The sequence below is a fragment of the Oncorhynchus masou genome, chromosome 16 (assembly GCF_036934945.1).
Source record: "Oncorhynchus masou masou isolate Uvic2021 chromosome 16, UVic_Omas_1.1, whole genome shotgun sequence".
In the NCBI taxonomy this organism is placed as follows: Eukaryota; Metazoa; Chordata; class Actinopteri; order Salmoniformes; family Salmonidae; genus Oncorhynchus; species Oncorhynchus masou.
The window spans coordinates 47,589,763-47,602,805 of NC_088227.1; positions in this window are offsets into that span (position 1 = coordinate 47,589,763).

A 13,043-nucleotide genomic window follows, 5' to 3' on the forward strand; every position below is an offset into this window, starting at 1 on the left:
TATAATAGAGACAGTAGATCTAGCTGGTCTGTCATAATATAATAGAGACAGTAGATCTAGCTGGTCTGTCATAATATAATAGAGACAGTAGATCTAGCTGGTCTGTCATAATATAATAGAGACAGTAGATCTAGCTGGTCTGTCATAATATAATAGAGACAGTAGATCTAGCTGGTCTGTCATAATATAATAGAGACAGTAGATCTAGCTGGTCTGTCATAATATAATAGAGACAGTAGATCTAGCTGGTCTGTCATAATATAATAGAGACAGTAGATCTAGCTGGTCTGTCATAATATAATAGAGACAGTAGATCTAGCTGGTCTGTCATAATATAATAGAGACATAGAGCTGGTCTGTCATAATAGATAGAGCTGGTCTGTCATAATATAATAGAGACAGTAGATCTAGCTGGTCTGTCATAATATAATAGAGACAGTAGATCTAGCTGGTCTGTCATAATATAATAGAGACAGTAGATCTAGCTGGTCTGTCATAATATAATAGAGACAGTAGATCTAGCTGGTCTGTCATAATATAATAGAGACAGTAGATCTAGCTGGTCTGCCATAATATAATAGAGACAGTAGATCTAGCTGGTCTGTCATAATATATAATAGAGACAGTAGATCTAGCTGGTCTGTCATAATATAATAGAGACAGTAGATCTAGCTGGTCTGTCATAATATAATAGAGACAGTAGATCTAGCTGGTCTGTCATAATATAATAGAGACAGTAGATCTAGCTGGTCTGTCATAATATAATAGAGACAGTAGATCTAGCTGGTCTGTCATAATATAATAGAGACAGTAGATCTAGCTGGTCTGTCATAATATAATAGAGACAGTAGATCTAGCTGGTCTGTCATAATATAATAGAGACAGTAGATCTAGCTGGTCTGTCATAATATAATAGAGACAGTAGATCTAGCTGGTCTGTCATAATATAATAGAGACAGTAGATCTAGCTGGTCTGTCATAATATAATAGAGACAGTAGATCTAGCTGGTCTGTCATAATATAATAGAGACAGTAGATCTAGCTGGTCTGTCATAATATAATAGAGACAGTAGATCTAGCTGGTCTGTCATAATATAATAGAGACAGTAGATCTAGCTGGTCTGTCATAATATAATAGAGACAGTAGATCTAGCTGGTCTGTCATAATATAATAGAGACAGTAGATCTAGCTGGTCTGTCATAATATAATAGAGACAGTAGATCTAGCTGGTCTGTCATAATATAATAGAGACAGTAGATCTAGCTGGTCTGTCATAATATAATAGAGACAGTAGATCTAGCTGGTCTGTCATAATATAATAGAGACAGTAGATCTAGCTGGTCTGTCATAATATAATAGAGACAGTAGATCTAGCTGGTCTGTCATAATATAATAGAGACAGTAGATCTAGCTGGTCTGTCATAATATAATAGAGACAGTAGATCTAGCTGGTCTGTCATAATATAATAGAGACAGTAGATCTAGCTGGTCTGTCATAATATAATAGAGACAGTAGATCTAGCTGGTCTGTCATAATATAATAGAGACAGTAGATCTAGCTGGTCTGTCATAATATAATAGAGACAGTAGATCTAGCTGGTCTGTCATAATATAATAGAGACAGTAGATCTAGCTGGTCTGTCATAATATAATAGAGACTAGCTGGTCTGTCATAATATAATAGAGACAGTAGATCTAGCTGGTCTGTCATAATATAATAGAGACAGTAGATCTAGCTGGTCTGTCATAATATAATAGAGACAGTAGATCTAGCTGGTCTGTCATAATATAATAGAGACAGTAGATCTAGCTGGTCTGTCATAATATAATAGAGACAGTAGATCTAGCTGGTCTGTCATAATATAATAGAGACAGTAGATCTAGCTGGTCTGTCATAATATAATAGAGACAGTAGATCTAGCTGGTCTGTCATAATATAATAGAGACAGTAGATCTAGCTGGTCTGTCATAATATAATAGAGACAGTAGATCTAGCTGGTCTGTCATAATATAATAGAGACAGTAGATCTAGCTGGTCTGTCATAATATAATAGAGACAGTAGATCTAGCTGGTCTGTCATAATATAATAGAGACAGTAGATCTAGCTGGTCTGTCATAATATAATAGAGACAGTAGATCTAGCTGGTCTGTCATAATATAATAGAGACAGTAGATCTAGCTGGTCTGTCATAATATAATAGAGACAGTAGATCTAGCTGGTCTGTCATAATATAATAGAGACAGTAGATCTAGCTGGTCTGTCATAATATAATAGAGACAGTAGATCTAGCTGGTCTGTCATAATATAATAGAGACAGTAGATCTAGCTGGTCTGTCATAATATAATAGAGACAGTAGATCTAGCTGGTCTGTCATAATATAATAGAGACAGTAGATCTAGCTGGTCTGTCATAATATAATAGAGACAGTAGATCTAGCTGGTCTGTCATAATATAATAGAGACAGTAGATCTAGCTGGTCTGTCATAATATAATAGAGACAGTAGATCTAGCTGGTCTGTCATAATATAAGAGACAGTAGATCTAGCTGGTCTGTCATAATATAATAGAGACAGTAGATCTAGCTGGTCTGTCATAATATAATAGAGACAGTAGATCTAGCTGGTCTGTCATAATATAATAGAGACAGTAGATCTAGCTGGTCTGTCATAATATAATAGAGACAGTAGATCTAGCTGGTCTGTCATAATATAATAGAGACAGTAGATCTAGCTGGTCTGTCATAATATAATAGAGACAGTAGATCTAGCTGGTCTGTCATAATATAATAGAGACAGTAGATCTAGCTGGTCTGTCATAATATAATAGAGACAGTAGAGACAGTAGATCTAGCTGGTCTGTCATAATATAATAGAGACAGTAGATCTAGCTGGTCTGTCATAATATAATAGAGACAGTAGATCTAGCTGGTCTGTCATAATATAATAGAGACAGTAGATCTAGCTGGTCTGTCATAATATAATAGAGACAGTAGATCTAGCTGGTCTGTCATAATATAATAGAGACAGTAGATCTAGCTGGTCTGTCATAATATAATAGAGACAGTAGATCTAGCTGGTCTGTCATAATATAATAGAGACAGTAGATCTAGCTGGTCTGTCATAATATAATAGAGACAGTAGATCTAGCTGGTCTGTCATAATATAATAGAGACAGTAGATCTAGCTGGTCTGTCATAATATAATAGAGACAGTAGATCTAGCTGGTCTGTCATAATATAATAGAGACAGTAGATCTAGCTGGTCTGTCATAATATAATAGAGACAGTAGATCTAGCTGGTCTGTCATAATATAATAGAGACAGTAGATCTAGCTGGTCTGTCATAATATAATAGAGACAGTAGATCTAGCTGGTCTGTCATAATATAATAGAGACAGTAGATCTAGCTGGTCTGTCATAATATAATAGAGACAGTAGATCTAGCTGGTCTGTCATAATATAATAGAGACAGTAGATCTAGCTGGTCTGTCATAATATAATAGAGACAGTAGATCTAGCTGGTCTGTCATAATATAATAGAGACAGTAGATCTAGCTGGTCTGTCATAATATAATAGAGACAGTAGATCTAGCTGGTCTGTCATAATATAATAGAGACAGTAGATCTAGCTGGTCTGTCATAATATAATAGAGACAGTAGATCTAGCTGGTCTGTCATAATATAATAGAGACAGTAGATCTAGCTGGTCTGTCATATATATAATAATAGAGACAGTAGATCTAGCTGGTCTGTCATAATATAATAGAGACAGTAGATCTAGCTGGTCTGTCATAATATAATAGAGACAGTAGATCTAGCTGGTCTGTCATAATATAATAGAGACAGTAGATCTAGCTGGTCTGTCATAATATAATAGAGACAGTAGATCTAGCTGGTCTGTCATAATATAATAGAGACAGTAGATCTAGCTGGTCTGTCATAATATAATAGAGACAGTAGATCTAGCTGGTCTGTCATAATATAATAGAGACAGTAGATCTAGCTGGTCTGTCATAATATAATAGAGACAGTAGATCTAGCTGGTCTGTCATAATATAATAGAGACAGTAGATCTAGCTGGTCTGTCATAATATAATAGAGACAGTAGATCTAGCTGGTCTGTCATAATATAATAGAGACAGTAGATCTAGCTGGTCTGTCATAATATAATAGAGACAGTAGATCTAGCTGGTCTGTCATAATATAATAGAGACAGTAGATCTAGCTGGTCTGTCATAATATAATAGAGACAGTAGATCTAGCTGGTCTGTCATAATATAATAGAGACAGTAGATCTAGCTGGTCTGTCATAATATAATAGAGACAGTAGATCTAGCTGGTCTGTCATAATATAATAGAGACAGTAGATCTAGCTGGTCTGTCATAATATAATAGAGACAGTAGATCTAGCTGGTCTGTCATAATATAATAGAGACAGTAGATCTAGCTGGTCTGTCATAATATAATAGAGACAGTAGATCTAGCTGGTCTGTCATAATATAATAGAGACAGTAGATCTAGCTGGTCTGTCATAATATAATAGAGACAGTAGATCTAGCTGGTCTGTCATAATATAATAGAGACAGTAGATCTAGCTGGTCTGTCATAATATAATAGAGACAGTAGATCTAGCTGGTCTGTCATAATATAATAGAGACAGTAGATCTAGCTGGTCTGTCATAATATAATAGAGACAGTAGATCTAGCTGGTCTGTCATAATATAATAGAGACAGTAGATCTAGCTGGTCTGTCATAATATAATAGAGACAGTAGATCTAGCTGGTCTGTCATAATATAATAGAGACAGTAGATCTAGCTGGTCTGTCATAATATAATAGAGACAGTAGATCTAGCTGGTCTGTCATAATATAATAGAGACAGTAGATCTAGCTGGTCTGTCATAATATAATAGAGACAGTAGATCTAGCTGGTCTGTCATAATATAATAGAGACAGTAGATCTAGATCTAGCTGGTCTGTCATAATATAATAGAGACAGTAGATCTAGCTGGTCTGTCATAATATAATAGAGACAGTAGATCTAGCTGGTCTGTCATAATATAATAGAGACAGTAGATCTAGCTGGTCTGTCATAATATAATAGAGACAGTAGATCTAGCTGGTCTGTCATAATATAATAGAGACAGTAGATCTAGCTGGTCTGTCATAATATAATAGAGACAGTAGATCTAGCTGGTCTGTCATAATATAATAGAGACAGTAGATCTAGCTGGTCTGTCATAATATAATAGAGACAGTAGATCTAGCTGGTCTGTCATAATATAATAGAGACAGTAGATCTAGCTGGTCTGTCATAATATAATAGAGACAGTAGATCTAGCTGGTCTGTCATAATATAATAGAGACAGTAGATCTAGCTGGTCTGTCATAATATAATAGAGACAATAGATCTAGCTGGTCAGTCATAATATAATAGAGACAGTAGATCTAGCTGGTCTGTCATATTATAATAGAGAAGGTAGATCTAGTTGGTCTGTAATAATATAATAGAGACAGTAGATCTAGCTGGTCTGGTCTGTCATATTATAATAGAGACAGTAGATCTAGCTGGTCTGTCATAATAGAATAGAGACAGTAAATCCAGCTGGTCTGTCATAATATAATAGAGACAGTAGATCTAGCTGGTCTGTCATAATACAATAGAGACAGTAGATCTAGCTGGTCTGTCATAATATAATAGAGACAGTAGATCTAGCTGGTCTGTCATAATATAATAGAGACAGTAGATCTAGCTGGTCTGTCATAATATAATAGAGACAGTAGATCTAGCTGGTCTGTCATAATATAATAGAGACAGTAGATCTAGCTGGTCTGTCATAATATAATAGAGACAGTAGATCTAGCTGGTCTGTCATAATATAATAGAGACAGTAGATCTAGCTGGTCTGTCATAATATAATAGAGACAGTAGATCTAGCTGGTCTGTCATAATATAATAGAGACAGTAGATCTAGCTGGTCTGTCATAATATAATAGAGACAGTAGATCTAGCTGGTCTGTCATAATATAATAGAGACAGTAGATCTAGCTGGTCTGTCATAATATAATAGAGACAGTAGATCTAGCTGGTCTGTCATAATATAATAGAGACAGTAGATCTAGCTGGTCTGTCATAATATAATAGAGACAGTAGATCTAGCTGGTCTGTCTGTCATAATATAATAGAGACAGTAGATCTAGCTGGTCTGTCATAATATAATAGAGACAGTAGATCTAGCTGGTCTGTCATAATATAATAGAGACAGTAGATCTAGCTGGTCTGTCATAATATAATAGAGACAGTAGATCTAGCTGGTCTGTCATAATATAATAGAGACAGTAGATCTAGCTGGTCTGTCATAATATAATAGAGACAGTAGATCTAGCTGGTCTGTCATAATATAATAGAGAATAGAGACAGTAGATCTAGCTGGTCTGTCATAATATAATAGAGACAGTAGATCTAGCTGGTCTGTCATAATATAATAGAGACAGTAGATCTAGCTGGTCTGTCATAATATAATAGAGACAGTAGATCTAGCTGGTCTGTCATAATATAATAGAGACAGTAGATCTAGCTGGTCTGTCATAATATAATAGAGACAGTAGATCTAGCTGGTCTGTCATAATATAATAGAGACAGTAGATCTAGCTGGTCTGTCATAATATAATAGAGACAGTAGATCTAGCTGGTCTGTCATAATATAATAGAGACAGTAGATCTAGCTGGTCTGTCATAATATAATAGAGACAGTAGATCTAGCTGGTCTGTCATAATATAATAGAGACAGACAGTAGATCTAGCTGGTCTGTCATAATATAATAGAGACAGTAGATCTAGCTGGTCTGTCATAATATAATAGAGACAGTAGATCTAGCTGGTCTGTCATAATATAATAGAGACAGTAGATCTAGCTGGTCTGTCATAATATAATAGAGACAGTAGATCTAGCTGGTCTGTCATAATATAATAGAGACAGTAGATCTAGCTGGTCTGTCATAATATAATAGAGACAGTAGATCTAGCTGGTCTGTCATAATATAATAGAGACAGTAGATCTAGCTGGTCTGTCATAATATAATAGAGACAGTAGATCTAGCTGGTCTGTCATAATATAATAGAGACAGTAGATCTAGCTGGTCTGTCATAATATAATAGAGACAGTAGATCTAGCTGGTCTGTCATAATATAATAGAGACAGTAGATCTAGCTGGTCTGTCATAATATAATAGAGACAGTAGATCTAGCTGGTCTGTCATAATATAATAGAGACAGTAGATCTAGCTGGTCTGTCATAATATAATAGAGACAGTAGATCTAGCTGGTCTGTCATAATATAATAGAGACAGTAGATCTAGCTGGTCTGTCATAATATAATAGAGACAGTAGATCTAGCTGGTCTGTCATAATATAATAGAGACAGTAGATCTAGCTGGTCTGTCATAATATAATAGAGACAGTAGATCTAGCTGGTCTGTCATAATATAATAGAGACAGTAGATCTAGCTGGTCTGTCATAATATAATAGAGACAGTAGATCTAGCTGGTCTGTCATAATATAATAGAGACAGTAGATCTAGCTGGTCTGTCATAATATAATAGAGACAGTAGATCTAGCTGGTCTGTCATAATATAATAGAGACAGTAGATCTAGCTGGTCTGTCATAATATAATAGAGACAGTAGATCTAGCTGGTCTGTCATAATATAATAGAGACAGTAGATCTAGCTGGTCTGTCATAATATAATAGAGACAGTAGATCTAGCTGGTCTGTCATAATATAATAATAGAGACAGTAGATCTAGCTGGTCTGTCATAATATAATAGAGACAGTAGATCTAGCTGGTCTGTCATAATATAATAGAGACAGTAGATCTAGCTGGTCTGTCATAATATAATAGAGACAGTAGATCTAGCTGGTCTGTCATAATATAATAGAGACAGTAGATCTAGCTGGTCTGTCATAATATAATAGAGACAGTAGATCTAGCTGGTCTGTCATAATATAATAGAGACAGTAGATCTAGCTGGTCTGTCATAATATAATAGAGACAGTAGATCTAGCTGGTCTGTCATAATATAATAGAGACAGTAGATCTAGCTGGTCTGTCATAATATAATAGAGACAGTAGATCTAGCTGGTCTGTCATAATATAATAGAGACAGTAGATCTAGCTGGTCTGTCATAATATAATAGAGACAGTAGATCTAGCTGGTCTGTCATAATATAATAGAGACAGTAGATCTAGCTGGTCTGTCATAATATAATAGAGACAGTAGATCTAGCTGGTCTGTCATAATATAATAGAGACAGTAGATCTAGCTGGTCTGTCATAATATAATAGAGACAGTAGATCTAGCTGGTCTGTCATAATATAATAGAGACAGTAGATCTAGCTGGTCTGTCATAATATAATAGAGACAGTAGATCTAGCTGGTCTGTCATAATATAATAGAGACAGTAGATCTAGCTGGTCTGTCATAATATAATAGAGACAGTAGATCTAGCTGGTCTGTCATAATATAATAGAGACAGTAGATCTAGCTGGTCTGTCATAATATAATAGAGACAGTAGATCTAGCTGGTCTGTCATAATATAATAGAGACAGTAGATCTAGCTGGTCTGTCATAATATAATAGAGACAGTAGATCTAGCTGGTCTGTCATAATATAATAGAGACAGTAGATCTAGCTGGTCTGTCATAATATAATAGAGACAGTAGATCTAGCTGGTCTGTCATAATATAATAGAGACAGTAGATCTAGCTGGTCTGTCATAATATAATAGAGACAGTAGATCTAGCTGGTCTGTCATAATATAATAGAGACAGTAGATCTAGCTGGTCTGTCATAATATAATAGAGACAGTAGATCTAGCTGGTCTGTCATAATATAATAGAGACAGTAGATCTAGCTGGTCTGTCATAATATAATAGAGACAGTAGATCTAGCTGGTCTGTCATAATATAATAGAGACAGTAGATCTAGCTGGTCTGTCATAATATAATAGAGACAGTAGATCTAGCTGGTCTGTCATAATATAATAGAGACAGTAGATCTAGCTGGTCTGTCATAATATAATAGAGACAGTAGATCTAGCTGGTCTGTCATAATATAATAGAGACAGTAGATCTAGCTGGTCTGTCATAATATAATAGAGACAGTAGATCTAGCTGGTCTGTCATAATATAATAGAGACAGTAGATCTAGCTGGTCTGTCATAATATAATAGAGACAGTAGATCTAGCTGGTCTGTCATAATATAATAGAGACAGTAGATCTAGCTGGTCTGTCATAATATAATAGAGACAGTAGATCTAGCTGGTCTGTCATAATATAATAGAGACAGTAGATCTAGCTGGTCTGTCATAATATAATAGAGACAGTAGATCTAGCTGGTCTGTCATAATATAATAGAGACAGTAGATCTAGCTGGTCTGTCATAATATAATAGAGACAGTAGATCTAGCTGGTCTGTCATAATATAATAGAGACAGTAGATCTAGCTGGTCTGTCATAATATAATAGAGACAGTAGATCTAGCTGGTCTGTCATAATATAATAGAGACAGTAGATCTAGCTGGTCTGTCATAATATAATAGAGACAGTAGATCTAGCTGGTCTGTCATAATATAATAGAGACAGTAGATCTAGCTGGTCTGTCATAATATAATAGAGACAGTAGATCTAGCTGGTCTGTCATAATATAATAGAGACAGTAGATCTAGCTGGTCTGTCATAATATAATAGAGACAGTAGATCTAGCTGGTCTGTCATAATATAATAGAGACAGTAGATCTAGCTGGTCTGTCATAATATAATAGAGACAGTAGATCTAGCTGGTCTGTCATAATATAATAGAGACAGTAGATCTAGCTGGTCTGTCATAATATAATAGAGACAGTAGATCTAGCTGGTCTGTCATAATATAATAGAGACAGTAGATCTAGCTGGTCTGTCATAATATAATAGAGACAGTAGATCTAGCTGGTCTGTCATAATATAATAGAGACAGTAGATCTAGCTGGTCTGTCATAATATAATAGAGACAGTAGATCTAGCTGGTCTGTCATAATATAATAGAGACAGTAGATCTAGCTGGTCTGTCATAATATAATAGAGACAGTAGATCTAGCTGGTCTGTCATAATATAATAGAGACAGTAGATCTAGCTGGTCTGTCATAATATAATAGAGACAGTAGATCTAGCTGGTCTGTCATAATATAATAGAGACAGTAGATCTAGCTGGTCTGTCATAATATAATAGAGACAGTAGTATCTAGCTGGTCTGTCATAATATAATAGAGACAGTAGATCTAGCTGGTCTGTCATAATATAATAGAGACAGTAGATCTAGCTGGTCTGTCATAATATAATAGAGACAGTAGATCTAGCTGGTCTGTCATAATATAATAGAGACAGTAGATCTAGCTGGTCTGTCATAATATAATAGAGACAGTAGATCTAGCTGGTCTGTCATAATATAATAGAGACAGTAGATCTAGCTGGTCTGTCATAATATAATAGAGACAGTAGATCTAGCTGGTCTGTCATAATATAATAGAGACAGTAGATCTAGCTGGTCTGTCATAATATAATAGAGACAGTAGATCTAGCTGGTCTGTCATAATATAATAGAGACAGTAGATCTAGCTGGTCTGTCATAATATAATAGAGACAGTAGATCTAGCTGGTCTGTCATAATATAATAGAGACAGTAGATCTAGCTGGTCTGTCATAATATAATAGAGACAGTAGATCTAGCTGGTCTGTCATAATATAATAGAGACAGTAGATCTAGCTGGTCTGTCATAATATAATAGAGACAGTAGATCTAGCTGGTCTGTCATAATATAATAGAGACAGTAGATCTAGCTGGTCTGTCATAATATAATAGAGACAGTAGATCTAGCTGGTCTGTCATATATAATAATAGAGACAGTAGATCTAGCTGGTCTGTCATAATATAATAGAGACAGTAGATCTAGCTGGTCTGTCATAATATAATAGAGACAGTAGATCTAGCTGGTCTGTCATAATATAATAGAGACAGTAGATCTAGCTGGTCTGTCATAATATAATAGAGACAGTAGATCTAGCTGGTCTGTCATAATATAATAGAGACAGTAGATCTAGCTGGTCTGTCATAATATAATAGAGACAGTAGATCTAGCTGGTCTGTCATAATATAATAGAGACAGTAGATCTAGCTGGTCTGTCATAATATAATAGAGACAGTAGATCTAGCTGGTCTGTCATAATATAATAGAGACAGTAGAGTAGATCTAGCTGGTCTGTCATAATATAATAGAGACAGTAGATCTAGCTGGTCTGTCATAATATAATAGAGACAGTAGATCTAGCTGGTCTGTCATAATATAATAGAGACAGTAGATCTAGCTGGTCTGTCATAATATAATAGAGACAGTAGATCTAGCTGGTCTGTCATAATATAATAGAGACAGTAGATCTAGCTGGTCTGTCATAATATAATAGAGACAGTAGATCTAGCTGGTCTGTCATAATATAATAGAGACAGTAGATCTAGCTGGTCTGTCATAATATAATAGAGACAGTAGATCTAGCTGGTCTGTCATAATATAATAGAGACAGTAGATCTAGCTGGTCTGTCATAATATAATAGAGACAGTAGATCTAGCTGGTCTGTCATAATATAATAGAGACAGTAGATCTAGCTGGTCTGTCATAATATAATAGAGACAGTAGATCTAGCTGGTCTGTCATAATATAATAGAGACAGTAGATCTAGCTGGTCTGTCATAATATAATAGAGACAGTAGATCTAGCTGGTCTGTCATAATATAATAGAGACAGTAGATCTAGCTGGTCTGTCATAATATAATAGAGACAGTAGATCTAGCTGGTCTGTCATAATATAATAGAGACAGTAGATCTAGCTGGTCTGTCATAATATAATAGAGACAGTAGATCTAGCTGGTCTGTCATAATATAATAGAGACAGTAGATCTAGCTGGTCTGTCATAATATAATAGAGACAGTAGATCTAGCTGGTCTGTCATAATATAATAGAGACAGTAGATCTAGCTGGTCTGTCATAATATAATAGAGACAGTAGATCTAGCTGGTCTGTCATAATATAATAGAGACAGTAGATCTAGCTGGTCTGTCATAATATAATAGAGACAGTAGGTCAAGCTGGTCTGTCATAATATAATAGAGACAGTAGATCTAGCTGGTCTGTCATAATATAATAGAGACAGTAGATCTAGCTGGTCTGTCATAATATAATAGAGACAGTAGATCTAGCTGGTCTGTCATAATATAATATAATAGAGACAGTAGATCTAGCTGGTCTGTCATAATATAATAGAGACATAGAGACAGTAGATCTAGCTGGTCTGTCATAATATAATAGAGACAGTAGATCTAGCTGGTCTGTCATAATATAATAGAGACAGTAGATCTAGCTGGTCTGTCATAATATAATAGAGACAGTAGATCTAGCTGGTCTGTCATAATATAATAGAGACAGTAGATCTAGCTGGTCTGTCATAATATAATAGAGACAGTAGATCTAGCTGGTCTGTCATAATATAATAGAGACAGTAGATCTAGCTGGTCTGTCATAATATAATAGAGACAGTAGATCTAGCTGGTCTGTCATAATATAATAGAGACAGTAGATCTAGCTGGTCTGTCATAATATAATAGAGACAGTAGATCTAGCTGGTCTGTCATAATATAATAGAGACAGTAGATCTAGCTGGTCTGTCATAATATAATAGAGACAGTAGATCTAGCTGGTCTGTCATAATATAATAGAGACAGTAGATCTAGCTGGTCTGTCATAATATAATAGAGACAGTAGATCTAGCTGGTCTGTCATAATATAATAGAGACAGTAGATCTAGCTGGTCTGTCATAATATAATAGAGACAGTAGATCTAGCTGGTCTGTCATAATATAATAGAGACAGTAGATCTAGCTGGTCTGTCATAATATAATAGAGACAGTAGATCTAGCTGGTCTGTCATAATATAATAGAGACAGTAGATC